Source organism: Mus musculus, chromosome 2 (assembly GCF_000001635.26).
Source record: "Mus musculus strain C57BL/6J chromosome 2, GRCm38.p6 C57BL/6J".
NCBI lineage: Eukaryota > Metazoa > Chordata > Mammalia > Rodentia > Muridae > Mus > Mus musculus.
This window is the reverse complement of record NC_000068.7, coordinates 52,618,391-52,637,177: the sequence shown is the minus strand read 5'-3', so window position 1 is coordinate 52,637,177 and position 18,787 is coordinate 52,618,391. Positions and strand designations below refer to the sequence as shown.

Here is an 18,787-nt window from a genome sequence, read left to right as displayed (position 1 = left end):
TTGTGAATTAATAATGCATCAATAATTCATGTCAAATGTGAACCTTTTAGTGTAATAATGGTATGTAATGAGCATTCAGCAAACATTTATCCAACCCTTACTGCTTAATCAGCTCCGTACTGTTTTTTAAGGCTGTAGAGATGAATAAAGTTCAGGAATTTTCCCCAACACACCTAGTTTAGTGGGAGCAACAGATGCAGAAACAAATAATTTTAAATCATTATGGCCTGTTTCAGTATATTGGATGTGTCCTCCAGAAAAAAAAAAAAAATCAAAAAACAAAAGCAAAGCAACAACAACAAAAAACCAAACCAAACCAGACCAGACAGGCTCCCTTTCAGCCGCCTGCCCCAGTGGAAAAGAGGGAGAATGACTCTTGGACCTTCCTTCATGGGTCAGGCCAGTTGAGAATCTCTGTTGAAGTTTGTTGTGTGTGTCTGTGTGTGTCACACACACACAGACACACACACACACACACACACACACACACAGAGAGAGAGAGAGAGAGAGCGCTTCCCAGCACAGATGTCAGTGGAAGTCATAGGGCATTCAGGCTCTTGTTTGTGGTAATAAGAGTAACCACAAAATACAGCTAAGGATGAAAGCTCAGTGAAGGCAGAGTGAAGGTGTCAATATTTACAAGAATGAGCATCGCTCTCTAGTCTTCCTCTAGGACAGTGCCCAATGCTGTGGCCCTTTAGTATATAAACTTCCTCTTGTTGTTCTGACCCCCAACCATTAAATTGTTCAGTTGCTACTTCATAGCTGTAATCTGGCTACCGTAATGAATCCGAATGTGAATATCTGTATTTTCCAAGGGCCACCCTTGTGAGAAGGTTGTTTGACCTCCAGGTTGAGAACTCAGAGCTTCAGAAACCTCGGGTGAGTGTTGGACTTTCTACCAGGCTGGAGTTGGGATGTAAGCCAAGGATAACTGAAGCATCAAGGACAGCATGAGTCCTTTGGGTTAGACTCACAATAGAACTAGGGATGGGGTTTCAGTCAGGTGTCTGGTAATTGCCTGGGGAAGCTGGGAAGGCTGGGTTAGGGACGTGGCATCTGGGTCTTCTGCTCTCTGGAGCAGAAAATACATCCTTGGAGCATGACCCTTTTCCGAAGTCCTTGTTTTTGCTACCAGAAAAATTTGATGAGGCTTGAGTGTGTGACCCACTGGACGTGACTGCAGCAGGCCAGCTGCAGAGCTACCTGGAGCATGAAATTTCCGGATCATCTTGTATCTATGGACAGGTGAGCCAGGCGATGAAGGGGTAGGTTGTGTGTCAGGACGTGATCATGTGGTGAGTCAGGTCTGTGAAGCTGTGGAAACACTTAAGGTGTGTGTGCCTCTCACTTGCGTGTTCCTTGACAGCTCTTTGTCACACTCCCCAGACCCCGACTCCCCAGTCCTCCGTAGTCAAGGTCAGAGAATATCAAGGGTGCGGTTTCTTCTTAGCTATCTTCTCTCAGAACCAGAGGGGGGAGAGCACCTTCTTTCCTAGACTTCTTCAGAGTTAGTTCAAAGATTGATTAATAATCCTGACAGCCTCCGGAAGCTGGAGAAAACACTTAGGCTTAGGAGCCTAATAGCCAAAGTGGTAATCAGAGATCAGCGGGACTCAGTGGGGGGTGTGTGAAAGGCCTTTTGTCTTTTAGACCTGTGGGCTGTGTCTCCATAGTGAAAGAGTCTGGCCAGGGGAGGCCCTGCTGTGTCAGGATAAAAGAAATGGTGGCTGGCAAACAGGCCTAGAGAAGGTTATTTAAAAGAATCTGGGCTTAAGATATGACACCAACGCACAAGTAACCAAAGAAAATATAAGTAATTTAGATTTTATCGAAATTAAAAAGTTGGGTTGGAGTGTAGCTCAGGCATAACCATACATGCCTACCAGTCACAAGGCCTTGGGTACTAACCCCAGCCTAAAATGAATAAATAAATGAATAAATGAATAAATAAATAAATAAATAAATGTTAAAAAAAACCCTTTGTGTTTCAAAAGGACAGTAACATGAGAGAGGAGGAGGCTGGAGAGATAGATGGCTTAGCAGTTAAGAGTACTGGCTGGTCTTCCAGAGGACCTGGGTTCCGGGACTTCTGATATACCCTTACACAGACATTCATGCAGGCAAAACACCAACGAACATATTCTACATTCAGGTACAAGAGAATTGAAAGGATATGTCTGCAGTCTATATGAGTCTTGTATTCTCACAGCAACTATTGATGCCAGCTTGTGGCGAGGGTCCTTACCCACTGAGTTGTCATGCCGACGATCCACCTCTACTCTTATAAAGGTGCTAGGTTCATCACCTTACACTGTGGAGTGAGCTTTCAACACGGGAACTCTGGGACATCTCTAATTGTTCAGTCTTTCGAAAAGGTTCTGTGTTCTAAATATCCCGAAATTGATTTTGATAATGGCGCCACAAGTTTGCAGATATGCTAAAAGCATCGAACTGTTTATTTTAAGTGATTAGATTGAATGGTATGGGGATGATTGTATCTGAATAAAGCCACCACCCTCCCCGGAGATGGATGTAAAAAGTCACAAAGAAACCAGGGCTGCAGGGATGGGGATAGAAGAGGACCTTGCTTGGCAGGTAAAGCTCCTCCAAGTCACCAGCTTCTCATTAGGTTCTATTCTAGGGCTTTTGTTTTGTAGAGGTGAGTGTGTCTACAGTTCTCCTACTAGACCTGGCCCCATTAAGAAAGCAGTGAGCATTAGCGGATGCTAACGGTGTGAACTTCATTAACATCCCATCTGCCTGTCACTTTCCGGGAGGCTCTTCTTATGTGATGACTGATTAGTTTTGTTCATGTTGGTTTGTGCTGATGTGGCTGTTTGGAGGAAATCTATCAGTGATGCTTTCAGCTCCAGGCTCCCAGAGAGCCCTCCATCCCAGGAGGAGGTGTTGTCTCTGACAGTGTTAAAGCTTCTGAAGGGCCAGGGGAGGGTGAGGTTGGAGGGTACCAAACGAGAGGGAACTGGTCATCTCTCAGGCAGCTAGGAGACTCAACGCAGCATGTTACTTTGGAAAGGCACTTGTTTCGCACAAATGGGACCGAACCTGTAGCCTTCGTTCAGTCGGCCACACCCTGAAGTTTTGCCACCCTGGCTAGGATGCGTCTGCAGAGCTCAGGCAGTGGTTCTGCAGGTCCAGTCAAGACACTTGGATGCCAGTCTTTGCACAGGGGCCTAGTGTTAATTACTAACAGATCACCGGATTGGAGCTTCCTCCTCTTAGTACATGATGCTCTGTTGTCAAGCCATCAGAGTCATAATGAGGGTCCCCTAGGTGGAATATGGAATAGAATGTGTTCTCTTTCTCTGTGTGTGTGTGTTGTGTGTGTGTGTATCTCCTAAAGCAGGGTCTTAGATTACTGCTGAGTAAGTCTTCTATCTACACACAGAAGCTTCAGAACACACCTTGTTTTGTTTTCCATAGATTTCAGCAAGAAGTTGGACCTATAAGGCACAAATCTCCCATTTGTGCCAAGCAAGAGCCTTTCCAAAGTAACAAAGGAAGACTGTCCTGCTGACCTACTTCCTTCCTGTGATGAAGACGGTGGCAGAGGGAGAGAGAGAGAGAAAGAGAGAGAGAGAGAGAGAGAGAAAAGAGGAGAGGTAGGAAAGGAAGGAAGAGGGGAAAGGTGAGCAAGAGACAGCAAGGGAGAGGGTCACAGAATTATCATAGCAAGCAAAGAGAAATGAAGGGCTCTGAGCAGCCACTGGGAGCCGAGAGAAAGACTGAACATGGCTGTGTGGTAAGCCAGACCGTGAACGGGGTAAAGAGCAGTTGTTACTGGGTCCTGGTCCACAAACCTACCATCTTGTTTTCTCTGTACCCGAAAGGAATTAGAGAACAGAGATTGATAAAGTAAAATTGGTTGATTTATAGATTGGCCAACTAGCGGAGAGCTGGCTGTTCTGGAGAATTTCCTAGGCCAGGAAAAGGGTGGGGGAGGGAGGAGGCAGCCGCTGAGGTGCGCTGAGGTGCGGTCCTGCTGCTGTCCTGAGTTGGGAGATGAGTGTTTTAGGATCTAAGTGGAAGCTGTCAATTTTTTTGACTGGGGTCTTGATCGCCACCTACTGGTGGCTCGTCCTGGCTTGCCTGCAGGTCCTCTGGAGAAGTGTCAGCCCCCAGCTGGAGAGTTCAGCTGGGTTCTCATGGTGGTGCATGAGGGATGGAGTGACTCTACCTACTTATCGTCATCTGGAGTGGTCTTGCTTCCCAGAGGACTTGTAGCAGTATCTGGAGACATCTTTGATTGTCACAGCAGAGGTGTTACTGAGTCCACAGCTAGCTTTCCCACGACAGAGAGCTCAGCCAGCCCAGAGATGTCAGCCTGAGAGGTAGAAGTGCTGCACCACCTGAATATCTTTTAAACTCAACACCTGCAGCCCAGACAGCCATAAAACCCTTTCTCCTTATTGGGTGGGAGCACCCAGAGACGGTTTGGTTCCGTTTTGCTCAGGCAATAGGCCTGAGCTGGTAAGCCAGGTTTTCCGAGTTAATTAGCTTAATTTTAAAAAAGCTAAGGTTGAATGCAAAGCCGACAGAATCTTCTTGTTTTCCACGTTTGCAGCTCTGCAGACATATCTTACCCACTCCTTTAAGAGGCCTCTCTGCCTAGGAGAACGGGCTAACACGGCAGAAATCAGGGCCTCCAGTGGCCTACACCCGGCATTGAACGGGTCTAACCCCATGGGTCTCAGGAGAAATAAACGAGAAAGGAAACGAGTGTGAGATTGAAAGGTAAGAGGCAGATTTTTAAGAGGGCAACTTAGATTTGTCCTATTTGCAGGAGTCAAGTTGAAGCCAGCCACAGCTGTAGGGAAGAAATTGTGGAGAGCGATTATCATCTTAGTGATTGTTCTGTGAAATTGCTCCAGGCCAGAGGCACTTGCTGTAACAGTTTTATAATTTAACCTCTCTTTACCCTGCTGACTGATGGAGCCTGCCAGTTTCTAGCACGCCACCTTTCTCCAGGGGGCAGTTCTGGCTGCTGTTTCTGTCTTTGCTCACGTCTGAGAAAATGGGTGCTGTGTGTTCTGGGACATTCTAGCTTCCCCTGAATGGAGCTCCCCTTGTCGTCTTAGAAATGCAGTTCCATAACCAGGAACCGGGAAAAACAGCCTCTGCTTTCTCCCTACTGCGTGTGGCCTTTTCTAGTCCATTAAAAAAGTGAACTCAAGCTCATCCTATTTATTTATGACGTGATTTCTCTTTCTATGCTATAATCGCAGTTGTTATTGAAGAAAGTGTTTCGATACTCTCATTGGTTATTTCAGTGACCGAAGATCAAGACCTGTTGATTTCTAATCTGCCCTCAATACAGTTATTTTTAAAAACATGGTCTCGAGAACTAGATAGCCCTAGCTGTTCTCAAACTTACTACATAGACCAGGCTAGCTCCAAACTTACAGAGATCTTCCTGTCTCTGCCTCCCCACTGCTGAGATTAAAGGTAAGGGCCACCTCATCTGGCGACAGTCCATCTACCAGAACTTTATATCCTCTGTATTTGAAAGTCTGTTCCAAAGCTGGGGAACAGTCTGGTTCCGTTGTTCTTTACGTGTGCGTTTTAACTCTAAAGTGAATCTTGGAGTGTCTGATGAATCCCTGCTTGTTAAGTTTTCTGAATTGAGAGCAGTGCAAAGGAGAGGAATGGGAAGTCACCAGTCAGTCCGCAGGCTTCTTTGGGCCTTGCCTTGAAGGGAATCGTGGTAGAATATATGTAACATTGCCTTGGCCATTTTAACCATTGTCAAGTACGGTTCACCAAGAACATGTGCCAATATTGTACAGTCATCCTCATCCCTTTATCTCCAGAACTCTGGAGATAGATGCTGCCCAGACATGACCCTTCATGCTCTCCTTCTCTCCGCAGACCCCAGTGACATCTGTTTTACTTTCTGTGAATTCAACTGCTCTAGGGACCGCCCAGGAGTATAGTTGTAACGGTGTTTGTATTCTATTTTTTTTTTTTTTTTCCGAGACATGGTTTCTCTGTATAGCCCCGGCTGTCCTGAAACTCACTTTGTAGACCAGGCTGGCCTTGAACTCAGAAATCCGCCGGCCTCTGCCTCCCAAGTGTTGGGATCAAAGGCGTGAGCCACCACGCCCAGCTTCAGTGTTTGTATTCTTATGCCTGGATTTTTTCACTTAGTGCAATGGCCTCACAGTTTCTCAGTGCTGGAGAATGCAGCAGAATTTCTTTTCTTTGAAAGGCTGAATAGTATTCCATCCCCATTTCTGTGCCTTTTTCGCTTGCCTGTGGACATCTGGATTCTCTCTAGTTTGGCTGATCCGAACAGTGATGCCATGAACATTCAGCTATTTCCAATTCTTACCCGAGCATATTAAAAACCTCATCTATCTGTGAGTGAGCTGAAAAAAAGCTAGCAAACGCTAGCAAATGCTACCCCATCCCCAGGCTTGCACGCATACCAACTTCTGTATTTAGTTTCATGCACTGGGACCGCTTCCTTTGGCTTCAGCTCTTCCTTCTGATCCACCCACCCCAGGTTATCCCACCTCTCCATGACTATATCTTTTCCCTGTCTTCTTTGATGTGACACAATCTTAGCTATCACACATGGTTCAAAGGCAGACATTTTTGCCTAGTTCTGTAGTGCTGGGGACCAACCTAGGCATGCTAGGCAGTGCTGTACCACTGGGCTACATTGCCAGCCCACTATATTTTGATGTCAGCATTTATTATGATTTTTTCATATAATTATAATTTTAATTAACTACATTGAATCAACTATCCAAGAAAAGAGGAAGACGTTTTAATTTAGCAATTTAAAAGCTGAGGTGGTGATGGTGCACACCTTTAATCCCAGCATTTAGGAGGCAAAGGCAGGCAGATCTCTGAGTTCTGGTCTAGCCTGGTCTACAGAGTGAGCTCCAGGACAGCCAGGGCTAATCAGAAAAACCAGTTTTGAAAAACCCAAACTAATACCCAACCAAAGACAGAAAAACAAAAACTGAAAAACTCCCACAATTTAATACTCGAAAAGTAGATATAGTGTGTTTGAAAAATGGAAGACAAGGGAATTATAGATATTTTTACAAACCTGTAAAAATATTCCTAGTATATATGTATGCATGTATGTATACATGTATATATCTCTAACCTGTGCATGCATCCTTTTCTGTTCTTGCATTGCGGTATTAGGAACCCAGAGCCTCATTCCTGCCAGGCAAGAGCTCTGCCGTTCAGCTATACTCAAACTCATGCTCTTTTAATTGTGATTATAAACATTAAAAAAAAAAAAACCACAACATTTTTATCCAGAAGGGGAAATCTTGATCTTTTCCTAATGATTACTATCAGCAGATGGCCACACAGATGAACAGTAAATATTGTAGTAGTGAATTCAGCTGATGATTCAGGTCAGTGGGACAGCCAGTCTCCCTCCTTGGACCTCAGTCTAGCTCCAAACACCACATGGCTGGGTCTGTAGGACCCCTTCAGAGGAACAAGGAGCCTGGATCTCTATTGAAGCTATAACCTGGAGAAGCAGAGAATTAGTGCTCAGAGAAACCCAACCCCACTCCAAACAAAACCATTGGGAGGGAGAGCATTAAGAGGGAGAGCATTGGGAGGGAGAGCATTGGGAGGGAGAGCACTGGGAGGGAGAGCATTGGGAGGGAGAGCACTGGGAGGGAGAGCATTGGGAGGGAGAGCACTGGGAGGGAGAGCATTGGGAGGGAGAGCACTGGGAGGGAGAGCATTGGGAGGGAGAGCACTGGGAGGGAGCAGAGTTGAAAGGCAATGAAATGGAAAGCTCTTGGGCCACAAGAGAAAGGAAAGGGATTCTTCCTGAGACCTTGCTGGTGACCCCAGAGGAGTTAGGGTGACCCAAATTGGCATCGTGGTCTTCTCTCCATTCTAATGGCCAGTTGCTTGGCACCTTATGAGGGCTTGTCTCTTATGGTCATCACCAGGACATGAGATCAACCTTGTCTATAAAACAAGAGTCTGCTCTGCTTAGCCCTTCATCTGGGCTAAGGCCTGGCCAGGAGAGATCGGTTGATTGACCAGACTGTATAGTTTATACTCCTGTGCAGGCCTTCAGTTAGTATTTTTTCCAGGTACTTCCCAGAGGTCAGGCATCATTTCTAGTGCTGGGAAAGTGGATGAGAAGACAACTGACTCTAAGGAAGCGCCATTGAAGGTGTAGAACTCAGCATATAGACAGACCACCTGCCAAAATGCAAATGACTACCTACTCCATCAAATTCCTTAGTGTCTGTAAAGCCTCTAAATGTCTATTAACCTTGATACTTCTGTATCCCACTTCCGGCTAGCTGTTCTTGTTAACTCAGGTTTGTCAACCCAGAACATGGTTTTGGTGCTTAAAAGCTCACCTCGAGAAAGGCTCAGGGCTACACTAGAATCCTGAACACCCAGTGTAGTCACCAGCCAGCTAATAAAGACTTTCTATTGGCTTAAACCCATGTCCGGCCATTCTTCTCTGGTGATACCCCACAACCGGTCCTCTTGGCTTAATGCTCCGATGGAATCAATAAGGGATTCCTAATGATGCTTTGGCCTTCTGTCAGCTGAATATGCCATCCAGTGTTGCTGGAGAAAATATTATCTTTTAATCCCTTGTAAAGTCACACCCAAAGCTGTTTCTAGACCCAATCTTTTTCATGGTTACTGAGTAGGGAAGGTTATTTCCAGCCAGGGCTGATGTCAGGTTTTTGCTTTCTACAGTCTCCATGCCCCAGCCTCTCCTCAAACCCGGGCCGTTCCTGGTCGTGATTTTAGTAGACTTCCTCTTAGTCAACAGCACTGTTCAGTCAGCCCAGGCCTGGCCAGTTGCCACCTGCTTTCTGTGTTCCTTCCTACTCCTGTATCATTATTTTTTTTAAAAACTGGATTTAATCACTCGTGGGAAATATAAGGATTTCCTTTTATTTTATTTTAGAAATGTTTTCTTTGAGTATTCTGTTTATGTGGAAAAAAAAAAACCAAAACACTACAACTTAAAAATGTATGCTTTATTAAACAGATTCTTAGGCGTAAAATATCCAGCTCTACCCATCAGCATAAGAATTCCCACGGACAGTTCCAAAAGTGAAATATGAACACCTTGGGACTAGATAAAGGGAACTGAAAATCTCATCCGTCTTTCTTAGTGCCTGGAACCGAATGCTCAGTGCTTTTGGGTAGTTGAAATCCTTGCTGCTTTTACTCTGTACTCTATTCTGGCTCCTCACAAAAGCTCCCAAGAAGCTACAACACTACAAGTAACAACCGACCAGTTACAAGTTGCAACTGTTGCTTCATCGTTTCAGCTCTGCTTAGACGGTACAAGGGTTGGGTCATAACACATGCTGCTTATGTGGATATTGTCTTGCTGGAAAATTATTAGGAGAGAGCCAATTTGTTTCATAGGAAGCATCCGCCAGGGTTAATTACCATAATTTGGTACTGGCAGCACGTATGTTTGCGTGTGAACAGAGGATCACATTTCTAGGGAAGGCCTTAATGATTCATTAATCTTGAAAATTTCATTTTATATGTAATTACCTGAAGGGAGTAAGAGAGGCTTGGTTGATGTCATATCTTTGGTGTAGTTGTTTTGTTGTTGTTGTTTGTTTTTTTTTTTTAATAAGACAGGGTTTCTCTGTGTAACTGTGGCTGTCCTGAACTTGCTCTGTAAACCAAGGTGACCAGGTCGGTCTCAAACTCACAAAGATGTGCTTGTCTCTGCCTCCTGAGTGCTGGGATTAAAGGTGTGTCTCCCACTGCCTCTTTTGGTGTGGTTCTTATCTGAGTAGTGTACATGATAGTTATTCCTACATGTAAAGATTGTAGATGTTATGGAGTTGCTTACATAGGAGTCAAACAGCAGCAGAGAATCAGTAGTTCTTGAGATAGCAAATGTATAAAATTTAAACTTTTAAGATACTATATGGGATGTCTTGGTGTTTTTGATGCTTAAAAAAAAAATCCAACTAATTTATTCAGAATAACCTGAAAATGAAGTTCCTCATTTAGCTGGAGTGAAATCTGGGAGACTGGTAAAAACTTTGTAGACGTAGAATGTGGAGTCAGAATTCATGCTCTTTAACACTGAGCACATGTTAATTGTGCTAAGTACAGTTAAGGGGTTTTAATCTGTGCAAACAGAATTTTGACCTAAGTGTGCAAAAGGAACATCTTGTTATAAATGGCATCATTCACATTGCCGTCTTTATCTCAGATTCTTTGGAAAAATAAATGTTATCTGTCTGTGCTCGGGTGCATTGCTGACGCCGTCTTTGACTCCCTTTCTGATGGCTTGTGTGGCTTCTGCTTGTGCACAGGCTCTTGAGGTGTTCCTGCAATCCCACATGCTGTGTTGATCCCGACCCCAATACCCACCCAGCTATGCTCACCGCCATGCTGTTAGTCAGCTTCCTGATACTATTTTTAAAAAACTGCACTTGAGATAATTAACTTCCAACGAGAAAGGATGATTTTGGTTCACAGTTTTGGAAGTTCTAGTCTGTGATAATTGGCCCTACTGCCTGGGGGTTTCAGTAACACAGTTCATCGAGGTAGAAGCCTGTGGTGCTACTGTCCTGCCTGAACCCAGAGCCAAAGAAAAGGAAGAAGGAGTCAGAATTCTAGTGATCTCAAGACCTCTTACTAGATCTCACCTCTGGGGTTTACCACCTCCCAGTAATGCTATACTGAAGACAAAGCCTTCACAGCAGGGGCCTTGGGCAAGTCACAGGTCTAGACAGGAGCATGCTCAGAGCGATCAACCAGGAATCTTTATTAAGAGAACTTTTAAGACTGGGCCTAGTGGAACTCACCTTTTATCCCAGCAGTCAGGAGGCTGAGGCAGGAGGATTGCCAGTTCAAGCACAGTCTGGGATGAAGGGTCTGGTTGGGTTGGGAGCGAGTGTGGGTGGTGTGTGTGTGTGTGTGTGTGTGTGTGTGTGTGTGTGGTCTTCTTCAAGAATCTTAGTGTTATAGCTCCTTTAGGTGAAGGCCTCCTCCAACGATCTTTATGAACCAGCTCTCTGAGACATTCTTAGCCTGTTTGTATTTCTTTATTTGGAGTGAATTTGAGCGCATGTGCTTTATTGAGGTGATCCAAGGATTGTATAATTTTAAGGACAGGCATGAGAATATTTGGTGTGGCAAGGTCATTGACTGAAGGCTAAGGCTACTGAGATGCCTCATTAGCACGAAGAGGCCTTCCAGGTGCTGGGCACGTGACTGCCTGACTGCCTGTGATCACCTAGGTGGGGGTCATAGTTGCATGCCCCAGAACAAACATGAAGACAGGGAAGGAGTTAGCTCTACTCCTGCCGATCGTAAATCTCTGAGATTTCTGAGGTTTGACCATGTTCCACTTTAGCAGTCCCACACCCACTCTTGTGGCACAGTCTACGTGCCCTACAGTCCTTCAAAGATGAAGACAAGAGGATCATAAAAGAGTGCTTACTATTACATAGAGAATGATATAGTGGGAAGTAAGTAATGATATAATAAGTAAGAAAGAGCTATTGTGAGAACAAGAACATCCTAGCATTCCATGTGTATTTTGGCAAGTGAACAGAGCAGAAGTATTTAGTATAACCTATAACCCTAGCACTCAGCAAACTGAAGAAGAAAGACTATTGAGTTTGAGGCTAGCCTAGGCTACATAACAATACAATTTTCTAAAGCAAACATAAAACAAAAACAAAAATTGCAAAGGTTCTCTGCAAAGAGTCAGTGCAGCAAGGGCCATAATAAAATTTGTAGATATCAGAAAGCTATGATTTGTTATTATTGTTATTATTTAAATACAAGGAAATTTGGGAAAACTCTGCTAGTTAAGGTTGATGTCCACTATGACTAGATAGCCTCTGAGTTCAGCGAAATATGAAAGACCCCCTTCATTAGCAGGGCTTCTCCATTTCTGATCTTGTCTGGGGAATTCTAACCCCCATGCATATTCCTCTACCTGAGGAATATCAAGTAGCCTTAGTTTGATTATAGGATCAATGTCCTTTCTCCTGATAAACCTGTTCAGCCAGCACCTAAGATCCCCTGAAATGCTTCCTGATGCTAACGAGGCATTCCAGGTACTCTAAGCCCCTAGCCAATGACCTTTGCCCATCCTGGATGTTCCTACCATCAGCCCTCCAAAACTTTATAAGCCTTCAATCACCCTAAGTAAAGCTGATCTGTCTCTTGACTGCTGGCCCCAGTGTGGTTCCTTCACCAAACATGGCTTCCGACTCCTTCCAACCCCCACGGCTTGATGCCTCTGCTCTCTTTGCCCTTGTGGATTGTATTGGCCAATGATCTACTCGGATGGAGACCCACAGGAAATGAATGTCAGCTTGTAGAGTACTCATATACACAAGGAATGACCTGGATTCTGGACTGGCTATTCTCTTTCTCAGATGCCCATCCAGAGCCAGGTCATTGAGCCAGCAGACTTAGGGAACTGTGGGGAAGTCTTGTTCTCTTTGGTGGAGACATCCAGTCCTGGGAAGGGAGTTTCTTTTCTGCTCAGAGAATGCCCTAGGTTGGAGTCATCTCTCTGAGCTCACTGTTGTTTACGCCACTAATGTGGGTGACTTTAGCCAAGCCTACCACCAGCCCAGTGCTCCCATCTAGGGACACCAATCTCTTACCCTCTCCTGGATCATTCCGTGTGTGTCTTTGAAAGTGACCACATTGATAGTGCAGCCTGCTTCTATTGCCTGGATCTTTTGAGAAGAGAGATTCAAAAAGGAATGAGAGCTGGCCTCTGTGTCTAATGAGCTGTTAAAGAGGTGCCAGGCCACAGGAAAATGGCCAGCTGGATAAGGACGAGCCTTTCTTGGGTCCCTCCAGCTGATCCTTCACACCTCCCCACTTCCATTCCTGAGTCACCTAGGCATTTATCAGCTCTGCTGAGCACACTCATTATCTGCAATCAAACTGCACTGCCGCTTCTGGGCAGCCGTCACTCAAACTGGGGTTTGCCATTAACAGAAGCTAAAAGCAGGGCTCTACGGTCTCAATTAGGCTCCTTAGGCCTAAGGCAAGCTGTGGAGCTTGGGAAGGGTCTGGAGGGCTGTTTGACTGTTCTCCGCAGTGTGTGCACACTCTTGGTATGAGAATTAGCAAGCCGCAGCATCACCAGCAGAGAGCCCCTTGCCTTACAAGGCTTTTTGTTCTATGTTCCGACCACAGTGTCCAGTATCCTGGAAGCTTTGAAGAATTTGGGAACTCTGCCACAAGTAGGATTTATAAAAAACTACCAACCCTCCCACCTCCCACCCCAAAACACAATATGATAGCTAGATCACAGTGGGTTCCAAGCACTTGTTACTTTAGGGGTTCTCGCCTCCTCCCCCCTTTCCTGGCCCAGTGTAAAGGCTGAACAGATTCCCTGGGTGCTGCATTTTGTCCCAACCTCTTTGGGAGGTCACTGCCTTTTGCCTCCAGCTGTTGAAGCCTGGTTCTGTGTCTCCCACAGGCTGGGGCTCCGCCAGCTTCCTGCTGGAGCATTCAGCAGACAGCTTCAGGAATGCAGCCCTGGTGCCGTGTGACTGCAGGGTGACTACCCTGGCTGACTTTCAGCTAACTGGGAGAGAGAATCCCTGGGGGGAAGCACCTCTGGCCTTCTGGCTTTAAGGGAGCCATGGATGCAATGGCCTCTCTCTCCCTCGAGTCCTTAGGAAGAGTGACATCCTAAACACTGAGTCCTCCCTGAGAGGGGATCAGTACCTCTCATCAAATTGTGCATGAAGATCACTGGAGAAGGCCGCTGTCTTTGGTTGTTTGTGGGATGCTTTAAAATGTGTTAGGATGTACTTCTTGGCTTTTTGTTTTTGTTTTTCTTTGCTTCAAAATTCCCCAGGTCAGGATGGAAGATGAATTGAAGGAACTAAGACATAAGTGGAGGCAGTCCCTGCCAGGACCCATAAATGTGTTCCTAGCAGGGACCCCAATCAGGATATCCTCTCACTCCCCGCCCCTCTCTCTCCCCCAGTGTGTGTGTGTGTGTGTGTGTCTGTGTTTAATTCAGTGAGTAAATCAATAGGAAGCAGAATGCCTCATAAGCACATTCTTGAATTATGCAGAAAAGAAGGAGCCTTGTTGTATCGTTAGGTATAATAAGTGTTACTGTAACATCCACCATTAAGCACTCTTCAAGGAAGCAAACAGAGTGTCATTCTTCTTTCCCAAACGGAGACTCTCATGTGATTGAGAAAGTAGCTGAGGAGGCAGTAAACACTTGGGAGCCTTATTACCCAACTACACACACACAGAAAGACACACACACACCATCACCATCATCATCGTCATCATCACCATCATCATCACCACCATCAGTGGCCAGCACACTAAGTATGCAATATGGTGTCAGTGTGCCATCTTGTGGCACTGTTTGTCATAAATGTTTTGGAGATGCAAACACCCAACTAAGGATTCTGGTCTGGTGGCTCTGCCCTCCCAACTCTGTCTGAGAATTTCCATGTGCTAGGCAGTCACTTTACCCCAGAACTACAACCCACCCCTCTCTTAGCTCTTTGGAGACAAGAGCTCACTATGTTGCTTAGGCTGGCCTTGAACTTACCATCTTCTTGCTACCTCCTCTAGGGCATCCTTGCCTTTTTTTTTTTTTTTTTTTTTTTTGTTTTTTTGAGACAGGGTTTCTCTGTGTAGCCCTGGCTGTCCTGGAACTCACTCTGTAGACCAGGCTGGCCTTGAACTCAGAAATCCGCCTGCCTCTGCCTCCCGAGTGCTGGGATTAAAGGCCTGGCTCATCCTTGCCTTTTTGAAGCTGTAGTTCATGGTAGATTCTTTATAGCTCTAAGGTGGTCTGTCCAGTGCACGCTAGCGTGTATTTTGCACTGAGTTCTACCCTGACAGCACCATTGCTCAGACTGGAAACTTTGCTTCTGGAGGTCCATTTCTGCATTGAAACCCGGCCTTCATTAAATTTAATATTTCATTTTCCTGTCAGTATTCATAATGGAAGCCAGGCTTCTTGCCTGTGGTAGGCTACATCCCCAGTCCCTTACAAACATTTTATTGTGGTCAAAAGCATGTGACACAGATGTTACCAGCTTAATCACTGCAGGTGTGTGGCATGGCTGTGTTAACCCCATGTGCGTGGCTGTGCAACACATCTCTGTGCCTTTTCCTTTTAATAAAACTGAAACTCTGTATCTACTGAATGCTTCTTCTCTTCCTTCCCCCAGTTCTTGTCCACCATTGTTCAGTGTTCTACCATCTAGGAATTTGGCTGTAGCAGTTAGGATTTATCTCTGTAGCCGAACTCTGGCCTAGCAGAGACCTGGGCTTGGTCTCCAGTATGGGGGTGGGGACCTGGGGCTATGGGGAGAAGAGGTTGGCTGATTTAGGAACCTTGTTTAAGTGACTCATGTAGCATATGTCATCTTTGTGGCTGACTTACTTCACTTAGCGTTATATACTCAAGATTGCATCTGCATGTCGCAGAATTCCCTTCCTTTAAAGGGTTGAATAATATTCCACTGTATGTGTAGGTTTTACTTTTTGCTTTGTAGATGGACATTTAGGTGCGTTCACCTCGTGGCCACTGTGAGTATTGCTGGAACAGGCACGGGGAGCTCATCTTCCTCGCCTTTATTCCTATTGGTATAATTTAGCTCAAACAGCTAAGTGATTTAGTGTAGTCTTTTAAAAATAGCTACTTGGCAGGATTAACAATTCATTTGTCTAACTAGTTGATTCTTGGTGTGTGAATGTGTGCCAACCCTTGCCATGGTCACATGTAGAGTGATTTCCAGAAGAAGAGAAGATTTCCAGTTCTCTTCTTCAAGCGTGTGGGACCTGTGGCTTGAACTAAGGCTGCCAGGCTTGGTGGTGAGTGACTCTACTCACTGAGTAACTTTGCCAGCTGTTAATTTATCCTTGTTTTAAATTCGTCAATGGTTGGGGGAAGAAGCTTGAGAGATTTTCTGTTGATTGGTTTCAGGCAGTCTTGTGGCTCATCTAAAAGGTTAGTACTAATCCATTTTAGGCACATGTCAATATACTTAGAGCATTTTAAACATTCCTGTCTGGGACTAAGGAGAAAGGAATGTGTTATTTAATGAAGCACTTGCCTCTCACGAGGCATTTGAATATTGTTTACAATATGGTGGCATTGATGCTAGACCTTTCTCTCTCACTGGGTGTTGGACTTTGCGCTACACAGAAGTTCGGATTTTCAAGGCCATTGGATTACCAAATGAGCTAGGTCTAGAAATTGGAAATGTGTTCAGTTAATCAAGGGGCCACTCCAACCCACAACTGCCCATACTTTTGTGTCAGTCTTCCCAGGGCTCGCAGCTACCCTTGAGACTCTCAAAACTGACCCGTGGGCTGGGAAGATGGCTCCACAGTTAAGAGCATTGGCTGCTCTTTGGACGAACAGGAGTTCATTTCTGGGAGACCGGGAGACTAACACAATAGCCCCCCACCACTTAAGACTCCAGGTCCCGGGGACCTAACACATTCTTCTGCCCTCTGTGGGGACCTGCACACATGCACACACACATACAGACACAACAGGGTTTATTTTTTGTTTTGTTTTGTTTTCCTTTTTAATTTAGAATCTTGTTAACAATTCATTATATCATCAGTAGAAAACAAAACAAACAAAACAAAGCAGCCATTTTAGAAGATGACGTGCTAAATGCCCAATACCAGGGAAAACAGGTCCCCTCACTGGACTCTACTGGCAAACCCAGATATGCCCTGAACTCTACAGTCTCCATCTTAGATGGATGATGAAGCATTCAAGTAAACGGTGAGGAGTCCCAGGTGTGAGTTTCTGAGAGGTACCACCTCAGAGGAGACTCCGGAGCAGCCACGGCCCTCCAGTTCATCCAGTATTGCGTGGCCTTGGGCTTAACCAGCCATTTTCTTCTGAGGAGCTCTGATGATGTGTCAGCCTCATGACTTAGTGGTTATAAAACATCTCCCATATTAACAAGCACTTGAGCCACATGAACACGATTCTCATCGCTTCTCCAACTTCTTGTACTTGGCTTCCAGTTTTTTTGAATAAGCATCGAGCTTGTAGGCTGCCTGCTCCAGAGCTGCCACCTGCTCCTCAATCATGTTGATCTGGTCCAGATATGGCTGTAGTTCAGCATATTTCTGGTTTAAGTCCTTCAGGTTTCTGCTGATGTTGATAGCAATATCTTTCATTTCAAGGTACTTCAAGCTTGTTAGCTTATTCATATTTTCCAGGAGTTTGTAGTCTTCACTGGTGGCTGTCAGTTCCCCAGTCAAATATGTGGCCATTTTGGAGAACATGTCCCTGCAGAGCTCATTGATGTCAGCTTCGGCAGGCTCCTTTGCTTCCTCGGCTGTCTCCACCGCAGCATCATCTCGAGGTGGCTGCTCCTCCCGTCGCGTCGCCGGGACGCCCTCCGCAGCCGCCGCCATGCCCGACCCAAGGCTCAACAGGGTTTATTTCATCTACTTGTTTGTTTTGTTTGAGACAGGCTCTCACCTGCCCCCAGGGGTGGCCTCTGACTGTCACCACTCCCCTTGCTTCAGCCCCCTGTGAGCTGAGGTTGTAGGTGTCAGCCATTTTATTTGACCAGGACAGCCGGGTTTACAGTAAAGATGGGAAGCCAGAGTGAGGTTAGTTTGTCTTTCTCAAGGACTCCTCAATTCCTCTGCAGCATGGCCTCGCCCCTTCACTGCCATCACCCTCACTGGAGACCCAGTGATGCCCTCTTGGAGACAGGAAGTACTGTGCTAATTGCTGTCTTCTGGACCTGCGTCAGGGTTGGTGCCCCCCCCTCCCGCCCCCCCCCCCCACTCCCGCAGGTCTCAGCTGCCCACTGTTTGTAAGACCTACTTTGTAAGATATGACTTCTATTGGGATTTTAATTTGAAACAAAGTTTAAACGGCTCATCCCGGTGCATTCTGATAGTTTAACAGCCACTGTTGGAAGGTAAATAACAAGGGGACTTCACCCTGACTCCGTCCTGCTTTGAAGCCTGCCTGACAGGCTTTACCTGGAAGAGAGCTTGCATTTTTCTGGATATGTGTGTCTCCCTTTTCTCCCTCCCTCTCTTCTTCCATCTCTCTGTCCCCCTCTTTATCCCTTCCTCCGCAACATAAGAAACAGTTGAACTTTATTCCCTGTGTGTTAGAGATAAGGACTTAAAAATAGCATGTGGCTCAGACAGGATGAGAAGAAAACAGCTGTTCGTTGCCCTTGTCCAGCTGTGGTCTAAGTCTCTTAAGAAGCAAGGGATGGGTCTGTTGTCTGAAGATGGTGGGACTGAATAAATCCTGCCCAGGGAAACTTGAAACATCAAGGAATTGGGTGGGAGGCATCCTTGCAAGGGGGTAAAAGTTCACCTGTCTCTGTCTCACTCATCTCATGGCCCCCGGCTCCTTAGAACAAGAGCTTAATGTTCTGTCAAGATTACTGAGCGCTTCCTAAGATGAGGCAAATATCCCCCAACCCAAATTTGGCTCCTTCACCCTTTGAGAAAATGCCTGCCTTCTGTGCAGGAGAATTTATAAAAAGATGATCAGCCTGGGTGCCTGCTTCCTTTTTGGAAATGGTATTTATCCAGATCACAGTGAATCTGCCTCTTGCCTCCCATGGCAGCCGTTGGTAGAGTAGAACCTTCACATGCTATGAAGGTGCTGAAGACTGGAGGAGACCTCAGGAGACCTATCTGCAAGGTTGCCAAGCAACTGAGGCTGCGGATGGGAGGAGAAGCTGCTGTCCTAGCTTCCTGGTCAAGCCTCAATGCCCACCCTCTTATGTATGGTCATGTTTAC

At 45.7% G+C, this 18,787-nt stretch overlaps 1 protein-coding gene and 1 pseudogene across 5 annotated transcripts in view; one reads left to right on the top strand and one right to left on the bottom strand.

Moving 5' to 3' along the window:
* The window catches only part of Cacnb4 (calcium channel, voltage-dependent, beta 4 subunit), a 248,290-nt gene that overhangs the window by 39,432 nt on the left and 190,071 nt on the right, over positions 1-18,787 (top strand). The gene's annotated exons all lie outside the window — the stretch shown is intronic.
* On the bottom strand, positions 16,556-17,439 carry Bloc1s2-ps (biogenesis of lysosomal organelles complex-1, subunit 2, pseudogene; annotated as a pseudogene).